The following is a 13,816-nucleotide window of genomic DNA, read 5'->3' as shown; positions in this document are numbered from 1 at the left end:
ATGTTATTCCTTCACCGTGGAAGTCAATCGTGAACATTTGTTGAGTACGTATTTCATTAGAAAAATTGGTACCCGCCTGCGGGATTCGAACACCGTTGCATCGCTACATACGAATGCACCCGACGTCTTATCCTTTAGGCCACGACGACTTCAAACTAAAATATAGTGAACCAAAATCAGATATACGGTAAGCAAAACCCTATGACACATCAGTCATTCATTTTGTTTATTCGTGCTATAGTGTTAGTTGTATGAAAATCTCTGATTTTGAACCAACTAAGTATCATTTGCGGAAGTTTTGCATCTTTTCTTTCAGTCGAAGAAAACGTTAGCTGAAGAGCATGGAATGCTCCAAAAAGTTTACAGCGATGGTGTTCTGAGCGAAACAACATACCGAGATTGGTTCCAGCATCAAAATAATAATATAACAATTCGGATTGACTTGAAAAATAGTCTCCAATTTTTTAAGAATTCAACATAAGACACATGATCAGAAGCTAGTCACGTTTACACTGTGTTGTGCATACAGCCTAACTTATATATCTGAAAATGAAATGCTCAATTCTATTTGCAATTTCCAACAACTTTTAACCGTATTAACTGTGAAATAGGCCAAATGTTTCTTTTGTCGGATTTAATATTACGTTAGTAATGAACCAAGATAGTGGACTCGGACTGGGAATTGAATCCGCAACTCGTAGTCTCGTGTGGTCACTAACCACTCGACTAACGTTTGACCAAATTAGTCATATCAGAGAGGTCAGGAGAGAACCGCTTTCTTCAATTGTAAGGTCATGATTTACACTTAACCTTGCGTATATTGAATCACTTATTTTTACTGTATCAAGTTCACCAACGTTGACAAAAACGGTTGGAGTTTTAACATACTTTAGTACGATTTATTCTTTTATGTAGATTTATTTTACTTGTTCTTCTCATTTTAAAATTTCTAGAACTTTATATAATCTAAGGTTTTACCAATATTTCTGGACCACTTGCAATCTATAGATGGTATGCTGATCCGAAATTCTTTCGCCAATTTAGATGACCTATCGATCTCGAAAATTTTACGCTAAAAATACTGCGCTTCTTGCTTTTTTTTGTTGCCAAATAACATCTTCACGGATACAACGAAGTAAGAACTGAAGACGCTGGAGATGTCCCAGAAAATCTGGAAAATTCTCTGTAGTGGGACATAGGCTTGCAATAATGTTATGTGCCGTATAAATTAAGGGATATTTTTGTCTTTCCTTTCAAGTAGCGGATTTAAGTATTTTCTTTCTATTTTCTCCGCTAAAAACCCTCAGTACAATCACAGAAAACCAATTTATCTAGTCATTAAAATGTACAGTTATATTCGATTGTTTAGTACGACCATACTAAAATTCACTTGGCTCCGACGTGGGCGGTGTTAATGATGATATTTCGTTTCGAAGCTTACTACACTTCTACATTATATACGTGATGTTAATTATCTTGCTAGTTAGCGCTTGTGGAGCTCTTGGTCTAATAGTAATGTTCATCAGAACACTTTGGCATCGAAGGCAAACGCCTACTCTCAATTTGTGCTAGGGACACAGTCTACACTTTGCTAGATTCCATTCAACAAGATACCAGAACTTCAAATGTCTTGCCAGCTGCATTTGCTTTGCATTGCGTGTCTACGAAATCTGTCCCTAAAGCGACAAGTCTGCGATCAGTGTACAAAGGTGAAACTTTCCTAACTAGGTACTTTTCAACAAGATTTAGACTTAAACTTCAAATGTATTTTCAGCTGGATTTGCTTTGCATTTCGGGGTCTACGAAATCTGTTCCTAAAGCGACAAGTCTGCGATCAGTGTACAAAGGTGAAACTTTCCTAACTAGATACTTTTCAACAAGATTTAGAATTAAACTTCAAATGTCTTTTCAGCTGCATTTGCTTTGCATTGCGGGTCTACGTAATCTGTCCCTAAAGCGACAAGTCTGCGATCAGTGTACAAAGGTGAAACTTTCCTAACTAGATACATTTCAACCAGATGATTTAAAATTAAACTTCAAATGTCTTTTCAGCTGCATTTGCTTTGAATTGCGGGTCTACGTAATCTGTCCCTAAAGCGACAAGTCTGCGATCAGTGTACAAAGGTGAAACTTTCCTAACTAGATACATTTCAACCAGATGATTTAAAATTAAACTTCAAATGTCTTGCCAGCTGGATTTGCTTTGCATTGCGGGTCTACGTAATCTGTCCCTAAAGCGACAAGTCTGCGATCAGTGTACAAAGGTGAAACTTTCCTAACTAGATACATTTCAACAAGATGGTTTAAAATTAAACTTCAAATGTCTTACCAGCTGGATTTGCTTTGCATTGCGGGTCTACGAAATCTGTCCCTAAAGCGACAAGTCTGCGAACAGTGTACAAAACTAATCGTTTATTGCCGTTTTCTACAGAGAAACGGTCTCCTAAAATCGATTTCGAAGTGTAAATAAATCTGTATGTAAACCCGCCAATTCACCAGCCCATAATTCCTTCACTCACTACACTCGCATAAAGCAAACAGCACGGAAGCCCAACACGAACGTTTCAGGTCGAAACCCCTGAAATCCATTAAAGTATCAATTTTATCGTACAACGAACTAAAACCGAAACGGATTTAGCGGGCAGAGTAAACAGCCAAGGGCAACGCACTTGCGGAGCCGGGATGTCGATTGCGGTTAAAATTAATTGAGACGCCAATAAACATTTCGGTTTTATATCATTGGCGTTTTGAATCGAAAAAAAGAAAAACAAGCATACTCTTATTGCATATTTTTGTGAATGTATTATTATTAAAATTGCAATTTGGTAATGGAACGTGCTAATCATTACTCAGAAGTCGTTGTTCATTGGGTAATACTTTATCTCGAGATGTGGTTTAATAAATAAAATTTTTGAAGACCTTCAATATTCGATATAAAACCATGCTATACCATGTGGCTGGGTCCCGAAAACGGAGAGAAAGAAAAATGAGATCGAAGATATTTTACTACGAGCATAGCACGCAATGTATTCGTTATAAATCAGCTGACGTACGAAGTGGCGGCTCTAATGACATGTCACCTTCATTCGCTTTAGATCGACGGTTCGCGCTTTAAGAACTAGTTTCGTTTGAAACAGCAAAATCATTAGTGATTTTTTTTTATTTGATTCCATTACGTAACTTGTGGTAAGACCTCTTGTCAGTACGCGCGGGTAGGTACCACCGCCCCGCCTATTCCTACCGTGAAGCAGTAATGCGTTTCGGTTTGAAGGGTGGGGCAGCCGTTGCAACTATACTGAGACCTAAGAACTCATGCCTCAGGGTGGGTGGCGGCATTTGCGTTGTAGATGTCTATGGGTTCCAGTAGCCACTTAACACCAGATGGGCTGTGAGCTCGTCCACCTATCAAAGCAATAAAAAAAATGTTGATTTATCTGGCTATCTGTGGATTTATAATCTTATAACAAGGCGCGAATTACTTGAAGTCATCTGAAATAAAATAAAACAATATTGCCATGATCCCTGGTTTTACTTAACATCTCAACATAATTACGATGCACTCACAAACTTGAATATACCGTTAATTGTACAAGTGCTAATACAATTATATGAGGAATATCAGAAATCGCAGCACTTAAACATATTTTGGACCGCTTTTACGTTATGTCTCGACGAGAGATTATTATCAAAATGCTCTTTTTTTTATCGAAAATTTAAGGATTTGGAAAAATTCGAGAAATTATAATTATATGTTTAATATAGTATTTTTTACCATCAATGGTATTTCTAGTTCGCGTTTCAAGTTGAAATTTTTAGGCGGCCTTACTGAATCTCTCCTTTAGATTTTGCATTGTCAAATTCAATTTTTTTTTATTGCCCTTGTAGGCAGACGAGCATACGGCCCACCTGATGGTGAGTCATTACCGTCGCCCATGGACTTCAGCAATGCCAGGGGGAGAACCAAGCCGCTGCCTACTGCTTAATACTCTCCACAAGCCTCGTTTGAAGAAGGACATGTAATAGCGCAATTTCATTACTGACAAAGTGGAAGGAAAAAGATTGCGGGGCGCAGTCCAATGATTTCGTCTGATTGGGTCCGGACCACTCGATTCCATCGTCTAAGATGATCCCAGTGTAGACTAAGACAGACGAGATGACCCATTATTTATAACTTTATATACTAGAAAGTATAAAGGTGGACTTAATGCCATAGGCATTCTCTGACAGTTTACCCTAGGGGAGTGCAGAGATGAACCTTGGTAGGTGTAGTGTTATAGTGATATTAGGTGCTTAAAAATATGTATATAATAATATATAACATACATAATATTTATAGATACAAATACTCAAATTCAAATTCAAATTCAAATTCAAAATCATTTATTTCAACTTAAATGTCAGTATGACACACTTGTTGAATGTCAAAATATAAATAACAATATTAACTCTACCACGGGTTCCAAAAAAAGCCACAGTCCTGAGAAGAACCGGCGAAACAAACTCAGCGGGCTTTTTTTTTGTTTTTTCTCAAATATTTACTTTTTTTTTTAAATACATAAAAATATTTACAATAAAAGAAAAAACAAGTCAAAAAATACAATTAAAAAAAAATAATAATAATGATAAATGAAAAGGCAAGGAGCGAATCCGTACTTAAATAAATACATATACATAGATATATACATATAAAATATATATAAATAAATATCAATTATATGACTCTGCTGACTCTGTGAGAAACAGTTCTCGAACCCAAAGTTACGACACTCAGACATGAGGAGCACGACTGAAGGAGAAAGAGCGGTTTTAAACTGATAATTTATTGCACTATTCGATGTGTTTTATTTTTTATTTTTTTTATTGCTTAGATGGATGGACGAGCTCACAGCCCACCTGGTGTTAAGTGGTTACTGGAGCCCATAGACATCTACGATGTAAATGCGCCACCCACCTTGAGATATAAGTTCTAAGGTCTCAGTATAGATACAACGGCTGCCCCGCCCTTCAAATAAAAACGCATTACTGTTTCACAGCAGAAATAGGTAGGGTGGTGGTACCTACCCGCGCAGACTCACAAAAGGTCCTACCACCAGTAATTACGAAAACTAAAATTTGCGGGTTTGTTTTTTATTACACGATGTTATTCCTTCACCGTGGAAGTCAATCGTGAACATTTGTTGTGTACGTAATTCATTAGAAAAATTGGTACCCGCCTGGGATTCGAACACCGGTGCATCGCTCAACACGAATGCACCAGACGTCTTATCCTTTAGGCCACGACGACTTATTATTTTCACCGGGTTAAAATTCAAATTATTATGTTATCATCGGTCCTTGGTGTGTATGGAAAATTTGAAGTTAATCTGAGGATTTGAAACTAGTGAAAATTAAGTTGAAAGGTTTCGCTGCATACCAATATTAAAAGTGTATAAAAAATAGTGTTTTTAGTATCAAAAAGAAATAGAATTGTCATTTAAATAGTACTAGAGGTCCCGTAGTAGTCGAAATTCGACTATAAATAATTGGAATTGTAAGTTTGTACACTATTATGATTCTATTTTATACTTCTATAATCACAAATTTCGCCAAAACTAGATTATAAAATATATTAACAAAGACAAACATATATTTAATCTATTCTCAATTTGACAACAGCGTCAAGAACAAAAGTTTGACAATAAATAGTATGCATGCGTGTGTGCGTCAAATACATTTATATAGTGTGTGTAATGTTTTCTTTATTGATTTAATGTATCTTTTATGCATTATTTTAAAAAGATATTCGCATTGTGCACTTCTTCTCTATATTCTCTATAAGTGTGGAAAATTTCATACTCCTCCGTCCGCACAGTTTTCGTAAAAAGGGATACAAACTTTTTGCTTCACGTATTAATATATAGATTTACGTAAACAGTGCCCCTACCGCGATGGTTCTAGAATAGCAGACATAGAAAGTAATGGATATTGGAAAGTCTAGATATCGTTTACATTGTCGAGGAATTGTATCGGATTGTGAAACCAAACCTTAGATATGCCATTCTAAGTGGAGAAATTTCGTTATATTTGCTAAACTTGGGCACACTAAATTTGGTCAATATCCGAATTCGGAATATGAATGTGTTCATTTCAATTTTCTACTGTGATTATTTTTGATATCATGCTTATTTCGTATATTGCGAATGTAGTGCCTTGTGCTTTGAATAAAAACATTTTCTCAAGATGTGTTGTACTAAGGAAAGTGGGCGATTATTAAGGCAAATGATGATAAGGTTTGCTGTGAGCCCGCATGTGTTTTACCACCACTCTGCCTATTTTTCTTGTAAAGCAGAAATACGTTCCGGCTTGGAGGGTGGGGTAGCCATGATACTGTAATACGGAGACCTATAACTGAAATCTCAGAGTTGATGGCGGCATTAATGTTGTTGACATCTATACTTTTCTATAACCACTTAATACCAGGTGGGTTGTGAGCTCGTTCACCCGTCTAAGCATTAACTTCCAACTGTATACACAACGTCAGGACGTTGTAGGTTTGTCAGGCTTCTGTCTAATCTTGCGCTTCCCTTCTAGCTCTGTGCCTTGCATTATGACTTCAATAGAAATACTATAAGTGTAGAATAACACGCCGGTCACCGTCCTCGCCGAACCCGTCTCTTGCGATAAAGGGCTTAACGAGTAAATTAACCCACAGACACAGCCCACTGAGTTTCTCGCCGGATCTTCTCATTGGGTCGCGTTTCCAATCCGGTGGTAGATTCTGCAAAGCACTGCTCTTGCTAGAGCCAGTCTTAGGTTAGGTTAGGTTTGAGCCCCGAGAGCTCACCTACACGCTAGGGTGAAGCTGAAATTGCTTCTCAAGGCTAACAGCATAGGTAGAAAAAAAAAGGATAACACGCATTTTTTACTGCCCTTATAATAACGCGATAATGCCCATCTGATACTGAGTGGTTACCGTTGCTCGGGGATATGAGCAATTCCAGGGTCAGAGCCAAGCCGCTGCCTACCGCTATATTTTTCTATAACTAATCCAGAGCCTAAAAACCTCAAAGAACTTAACGTGGGACGTTTTATTGCCTTGCTGACAGATGAGTAGGCTGCCGACATTATTTTACAGGAGTAACCAGACTGTTGCTGCTATTGATGACGTCACACACAATGAAAACCCTTCAGACCAAGCTTTCTATAGTTTGTGCTGCAGTTTTGATGTATAGTAGCTGTCCAGTATGTGGTTTGAACCAGCTTACTTGCCTGTCAGCAATGATTTCAGAGAATTCAATTCATTCAACCTTTTTAACATTTTTTTACATTAATTACAGAGAAATTAATGAGATCGATCAAACATAAAATCGTAAAATAAGAGCACTCTAAAAACATTAAGATTAAAGTAAATTCCTTTGCTTATTTATCGTAAGGGGTACGACATTATTTTAGTTCAATTAAAACGTTAATTGCTAATTTTGAGGGCAATGCACCTACCTACCTACTTACGATTAATTTATGAATCTTCAAAGAAAAAGTGCTCTTGATTATTAAAGATTTCTTCATTTATTTACTAGACCTTGATGACGTAAACATTAACGATACTGTCATTAAAAATGTGAACTATTTCGCTAGTTCAGCATATTGTGAGCTGATACCGAATAGGTAGGTGTAATTGCCCTATCTGTCTCCGATCATCACTTAAACCAGGGGCTCCCAAACTTATTTTGTCTACTGCCCATTTTGAGAATAAATAATTTTTTAGCGCCCCCCATTTTTTCGCCTACTTAAAAACCACTATAGCGAGAGCTCAGTCGCCTCCATTTTTTTTGTGGGGCTCTTACCGCCCCCCTTTAGGCATGCAGCGCCCACAAGGGGTTATCGCCCACTTTGGGAAAGGCTGACAATACAATTGAGATTTTGATCTCATGGGTCAAGGTGGGTCAAGGTGGGGAGCCGCATTCACGTTGAGGCCGTCTTTTTTGTTGTTTACACAGATGAAGGAGCTCACAGCCCACCTGGTGTTTAGTGGTGACTGGAGCCCATAGACATTAACAAAAAAGCCGCTACGCACCTTAAGAGATGCGTTCGAAGTCTTAGTTCTATATTAGAAATGGTTATCCCACCCACCGAAACGCATTCCTGCTTCACGTAGAATTATAGGCAGAATAACAGTACCTACGCCTCGTCCTAGGGATGGCGCCGCGAGTCTGGTTGTAGTGTTGACCGCGGGAACCCTCCTACTCTGACTGGGTTTTGACCCTAGGTGGAGATGGGACCTCGGGTGAGAGAGTGCAAGGGGAGTCGTTTGGTGGGTAGGGCCCTTAAACATAATTGGACCAGCGCTCTGCTCTCAACATCTGCAGACTGTCAAGTCCCACATCCCGCCGAAGCATCGCATGAGGTTCGGCCGTCTGCCCGAAAAAAATAATAAAAAATAATGGTAGTACTTACTCGAACAGTCTCATAATACGCTATACCACTAGTCTAGACTACCTAGTCTGATGCTATAGAAATTTTCTGGTATGAAATAAAAATAATCACTTCCATTGAAAAGCTACAAGTCTCGACCATGTCAATGCATAACGATTATTCTAACAAAAGCACTGAATAAAGATGCATTTCATTATTTCTATTAGGTATCCAAAGAACAAAATTAGTACTAATTAAATGTAGTTATCAGTAAAAGAAATTCCCACGGACGTGTTGAACGCCTCACAAGACACCCCATTGTTTCTTGTTTGTTTGGTAAATATTAGTTTGTTTGATAAAATGTGGGTTGAGTGACCGCTTCGATTCATTTTTCGCCCTAGATGGAACGTATGAGTCCGCAACCCGCCCACTGCTAAGTGTAATACCCATAGATTACTATTTTATGGAATACAGTGAGTTTTTTTTTTTTTTATTGCTTGGATGGGTGGACGAGCTCACAGCCCACCTGGTGTTAAGTGGTTACTGGAGCCCATAGACATCCACAACGTAAATGCGCCACCCACCTTGAGATATAAGTTCTAAGGTCTCAAGTATAGTTACAACGGCTGCCCCACTCTTCAAACCGAAACGCATTACTGCTTCACGGCAGAAATAGGCAGGGTGGTGGTACCCACCCGCGCGGACTCACAAGAGGTCCTACCACCAGTAATTACGCAAATTATAATTTTGCGGGTTGAACATTTGTTGAGTACGTATTTCATTAGAAAAATTGGTACCCGCCTGAGATTCGAACACCGGTGCATCGCTCAACACGAATGCGCCGGACGTCTTATCCTTTAGGCCACGACGACTTCAAAGTGTCCTCTTAAATTAATGTTGAAGTTAGGAAGTCTCGCAATGGTTAAGATAAAATTGAATTATGTTAATACTCTTATCTCTCTGTTACAGGTGCGTTGACCCCGCCGTAATTCAGGTTAAGATAAATGCACAACTTAAATTTACTTAATGCTGTCACGTTTCGCTTCTCGGTAAGAACTTTATTATGACACACATTACAATTCGTTATCGGTTTAATGTTTCCGACATAATTTTAGACTAGATATTTTATAAGTAGTATTGTAAGTATTGTGAGAGAGAGTGAGAGAGATAGAGAACACACTTTATTGCACACCAAAACACAATTTACATTCAAAAAACAATCAAAAAAAGCAGATACATTTGTACAATAGGCGGTCTTATCGCTAAAAGCTATCTCTTCCAGACAACCGTTTATTTTATAGAAATTCTGGAAAATATAAAAAATATAGCAGGTATGTTGCGGTGTACTATAGATAATACATTATTATAGAAAATATATACATACAATAAACAAAATATATACCGTTTACATATAATATGAAATATATACCAATATTTATATACCAATATACATACTTAAATACAATAAATACTATATACTTACATACACACAATACATCAACAGTATGGAAATGATGATGCAAACAAACAGCACTAAGCAGATAAGTAGTGTTCCTTCACCATTCTTTCTTCAAGTATTGTGTTGTTGATTAATAGAAAAATAACTTAAACAGCCAGTTTAAAGTACCTATTCCAGATTTACGGTATTAAGAACACGTCCCCTTTACAAATTATGAATAGAAAGCACTTACTTTTAAATGGATTTGGTGATTTGAAGTTCAGTAGGTCTGAGTCGGATTTCGGATGTAAAACTCATTTCTGGAATTTCTAGTCATGAATCAATAATGTCCCAATTGCAGCAACGTGTAATCGTAAATATCTCACATCAAAAACTTACTTAATTCCCTTAACAGTTGTTCAAAATAAAGATTTTTATTGATTGAAGTCTTTTGAGCTGTAGAAAACTGAAAGGTTTCGTAATAAACATTAGACATGAAATCCTAACTATCGATAAAGTTATTTTATAATCGGTAGCAACAATATTTTTTAAATTTATTCTGGGCCATTGCTCCACTATTTTCTCAGTTACTACTCTTAGCTCTGTCCTAACATACCTAAATGCATCATCTTCAGGAAAAGCTTACTTCAGCCATGGGACCGTTAGCCAAATCAACTAACAAGTTGTTAAAGTTAATTAATTACCTGAATTGGCATTCCTGATAAACAGCTTCGAAGTAAAGCTCTTTTTTTTCATCATCATCATCAGCCCACAGTCGTCCACTGTTGGCCATAATTCTCGCCGAATCCACACCCTTTACACTAATGAACAATAATTCATTAAATAACAAGAACCTATCTAATTACATTAGTAGCCTTGTGTAATATATTCAAGCGTGAACACTGTCACGATTATCATCACCATTACAGTTAATAATTCCATTAAAATATCAGCCAATTGTCCATAAACACTTGACATATAATCACGCTTCTGTACTAGTTTCCAATATAATTTTACTCTCAAATCTTATATGACATTTACGTGTTCGTGATTCACCGAGACCACGCGTTCCTCATAAATATTACTATAATTTTTAGAATCTCGTTGTAGTTAAATTATCTTAGTGCACAATTCAAACCAATTGTATTCCTTTTTCTTTTGATGTCAGAGGGAGCTAATCGTACAGTCTATCTGGTTCTAGGTAGTTTTTGTCATTTATTTATACCGCAAAATCACAGCCAAACTAAATCGGTAGACTTACAACCCATATAATCATAACTGATTACCATTTTTTAAGCTTAAAAAAACAGATGGCTATATTCGAACATTAAAATACGAAATACGCTAGAGTTATACCAAGACGTCCGGTTTCCTTAAGTTTACGGTCTACCTGATCGATCTAATTATTGTTAGATATCATCCTAAAGATAGACAAAATATGGTAAAGGCTATCTCTACAAAATCTAATATTTCTTATTAACATGTCAGTAGTAATGTGGTTGGATATAATAGTTCTGCAAATATATAGTGTTAGTCCTGTAATTATTCGAGATTTCTATTATTTCCGGTGCTAATACCTGCAGGATAAATCCTACCATTCCAACTTCCATCAGGTGGAGAATATATTATTTCAAATCAACTCGTGTTTCCCTAGTTTTCGGTTGGTCGTATCGTTGTTTAATTCAATCTAAAATGATAATAACCCAAAATCTACGTACGTAAATATGATAATAAACCTAATAAATCATAGACCGTCCTGTTTTTAAAAAATCACCAATAATAAAACTACAAAATAGAATAACGAATTTCTACATTTTTAATTGCCGAAACTATAACACATTTGATTTTGTGACAGGAAATAAAATATTGCCCATAACATAAATATGTCCTCGGTTGATCTTGATCGAGTTTGCCAAGAATTAAATTCTAAGATAATTTATGAATTGAGGTTGTAGTTTCCATATGTTGATAGCCACTTAATAGTTATAGATTCAGTGACTCAATAGGTATATAGGTATAGTCAAACCGCCGATACTATCCGCTTTCCTAGATATGGTCTATGACATCTGTCCAAACTCTCAATGTCATTGGATTAACAGTTATTCTCTAGTCGTAAGTGGCTGGACAATGGTTCGTTGCAATGCGTCCTACTACCAGTTCTCGACACAAACTGGAGGAGATTGGTAGAAAAATATGTTAGTTCTATCGACGGATAATGGATATGCAGTAATTAGGATTTCAAAGATATTAATAGGATTAATATCTTTGAAAAATTAAAATAAAGATAATAATAGGATTATTAAAGTTACAGTATTCTATCCTATAATTAGATAGAATGTATGGCCTATTCTGACTACTTGTCCAATAACATACCTTACCTGCAACGGTGCTTTGAGCGATTTCAGTGTTTGGTAAACCGGTAAATCATGGTAACCACCAAACGCAGCATATTTATTTATTTAGCTTCTTACTTCGAGTTATCAGTTGTTACGTGAAATTTCGGCAATGAGTTCCAAAATAGAATGCATTTAGATAAAATGTAATGAAAATACCCGAATACATAATACGTTAATTATGATAATAAAATAATTCCTTACTATATTCTTACTACCATACACATTATGAATGATAAAGATGTAACAAGGTCATAAGTGAATAGTCAGAATTTATGATCCCTATTATCTCCAATCAATCATAGATATGTATTTAATGATCTCAACAGATTTTAGAAAACCAGTACTAAATCATTGACCCGTTTAATGAACGAAGTAATATTGAAATTCGTAGGGTAGGACACAAAATTTGTGTTGAAATTAATTAACTTCATCTTCAACTTAGTTTAACCAATAAATTGCCCTTCTGTGAGATTTTTTAAATTGATTTGTAAACTTTCATAGAGGTTTTTGGAAATTAAAAGTTAAATGAATTTGGTAAATAAAAACACTTTTGTGTTTTTTTTGCGTATCAGTCTGACGTAATATACCAAATTTCGCAAAGTTTCAATCTTATATTTTCTCAAGGCGAAGCAAGCACAAACAAACAGCTTTAAAAAATAACGACTCATTTAAATTTTCACAACTATGTTGCTCATTTCACACACACTTTCTTTCGTTCGTCCTTGTTAGTTTTTGCTAGCTAAAAAACTAACAAATTAAGTAAAAGGTTACAAACTGAAAAATTTGTAACTTCTCGGTTGACAAATAATGTGGGGAAATATTGAAAAGTAGAGCAGAATTTTACATTTCACAGCCGGATAGGATCGAGAATGCGCGAAGGAAATTCGAGGGGCTTTTGAAACCGGTACGAATGTTGATTAGGCGTATATTTTGTTAGACAGAGCAGCAAGTCCTGTCTCCAGTACTGTGCAGCCTATTTAGTACCTTTCGTCTGCTAAGGAGACTGAAAATTGCCATTGCCAGCTATAAGCATGTTTGCTATCAAAGGTAGTAAAAGAATCGACTTAGAGCGTATTATGACCATAAATCAGGAAGTTTTAGACCACACAGAAAAGGGTCTTAGTTTTTGTTCTAGAAATGAATTTTGGATTTTCTACCTGATGTTTCATTCTTATAGTTTGGTCTACATTTTAAGTATTCCTATAAGCTAATACAAAAATTGTCGTAATGCTCCTACATGTAAACCTAGTGTACTTAGTAAACTTTGCTTTTACCACATCCGCTTTTTTTACACTATGAAACTCACTAAATCTGACCAATGCAGATATTTCCAAAATTATTAGCATCTTTAGATTTCAAACACATGATTTTTTTTTTGGTCCCTTAAACTTTTTTTGGTCTTATGATGAGACCTAAAGATTGATATGTATTTTATCTCGTCGACGGGAGCCGCGAGTTTAACGATAAAACCGCATTTACAACAAAAAGTGGCCAATATACGGTGAGCTGCGATTTGCGGGTACTAGCTCGCGGGCACTGAATAGCGTTCCTTACATAATATTATTTGACTGAAACTCTAGTTGCAGCCGTC

General features: G+C 36.4%; 1 protein-coding gene across 6 annotated transcripts in view; it reads left to right on the top strand.

Annotated features, from left to right (window-relative positions):
* Positions 1-13,816, top strand: part of LOC101742048 (LIM domain only protein 7) — a 210,030-nt gene that overhangs the window by 54,780 nt on the left and 141,434 nt on the right. For 3 of the 6 annotated variants that reach the window (XM_062669318.1, XM_062669315.1, XM_012697606.4), the window contains exon 3: positions 9,361-9,440. The exons of the other annotated variants lie outside the window; for them this stretch is intronic. The gene's annotated coding sequence lies outside the window, so the exon portion shown is untranslated. The remainder of the gene's footprint in view (positions 1-9,360; positions 9,441-13,816) is intronic. 6 annotated transcript variants of the gene reach the window in all.

This window comes from Bombyx mori, chromosome 7, assembly GCF_030269925.1.
Source record: "Bombyx mori chromosome 7, ASM3026992v2".
NCBI classification, from domain to species: domain Eukaryota; kingdom Metazoa; phylum Arthropoda; class Insecta; order Lepidoptera; family Bombycidae; genus Bombyx; species Bombyx mori.
The sequence above is the reverse complement of the archived record's forward strand: the minus strand, read 5'-3'. Positions and strand labels throughout refer to the sequence as shown.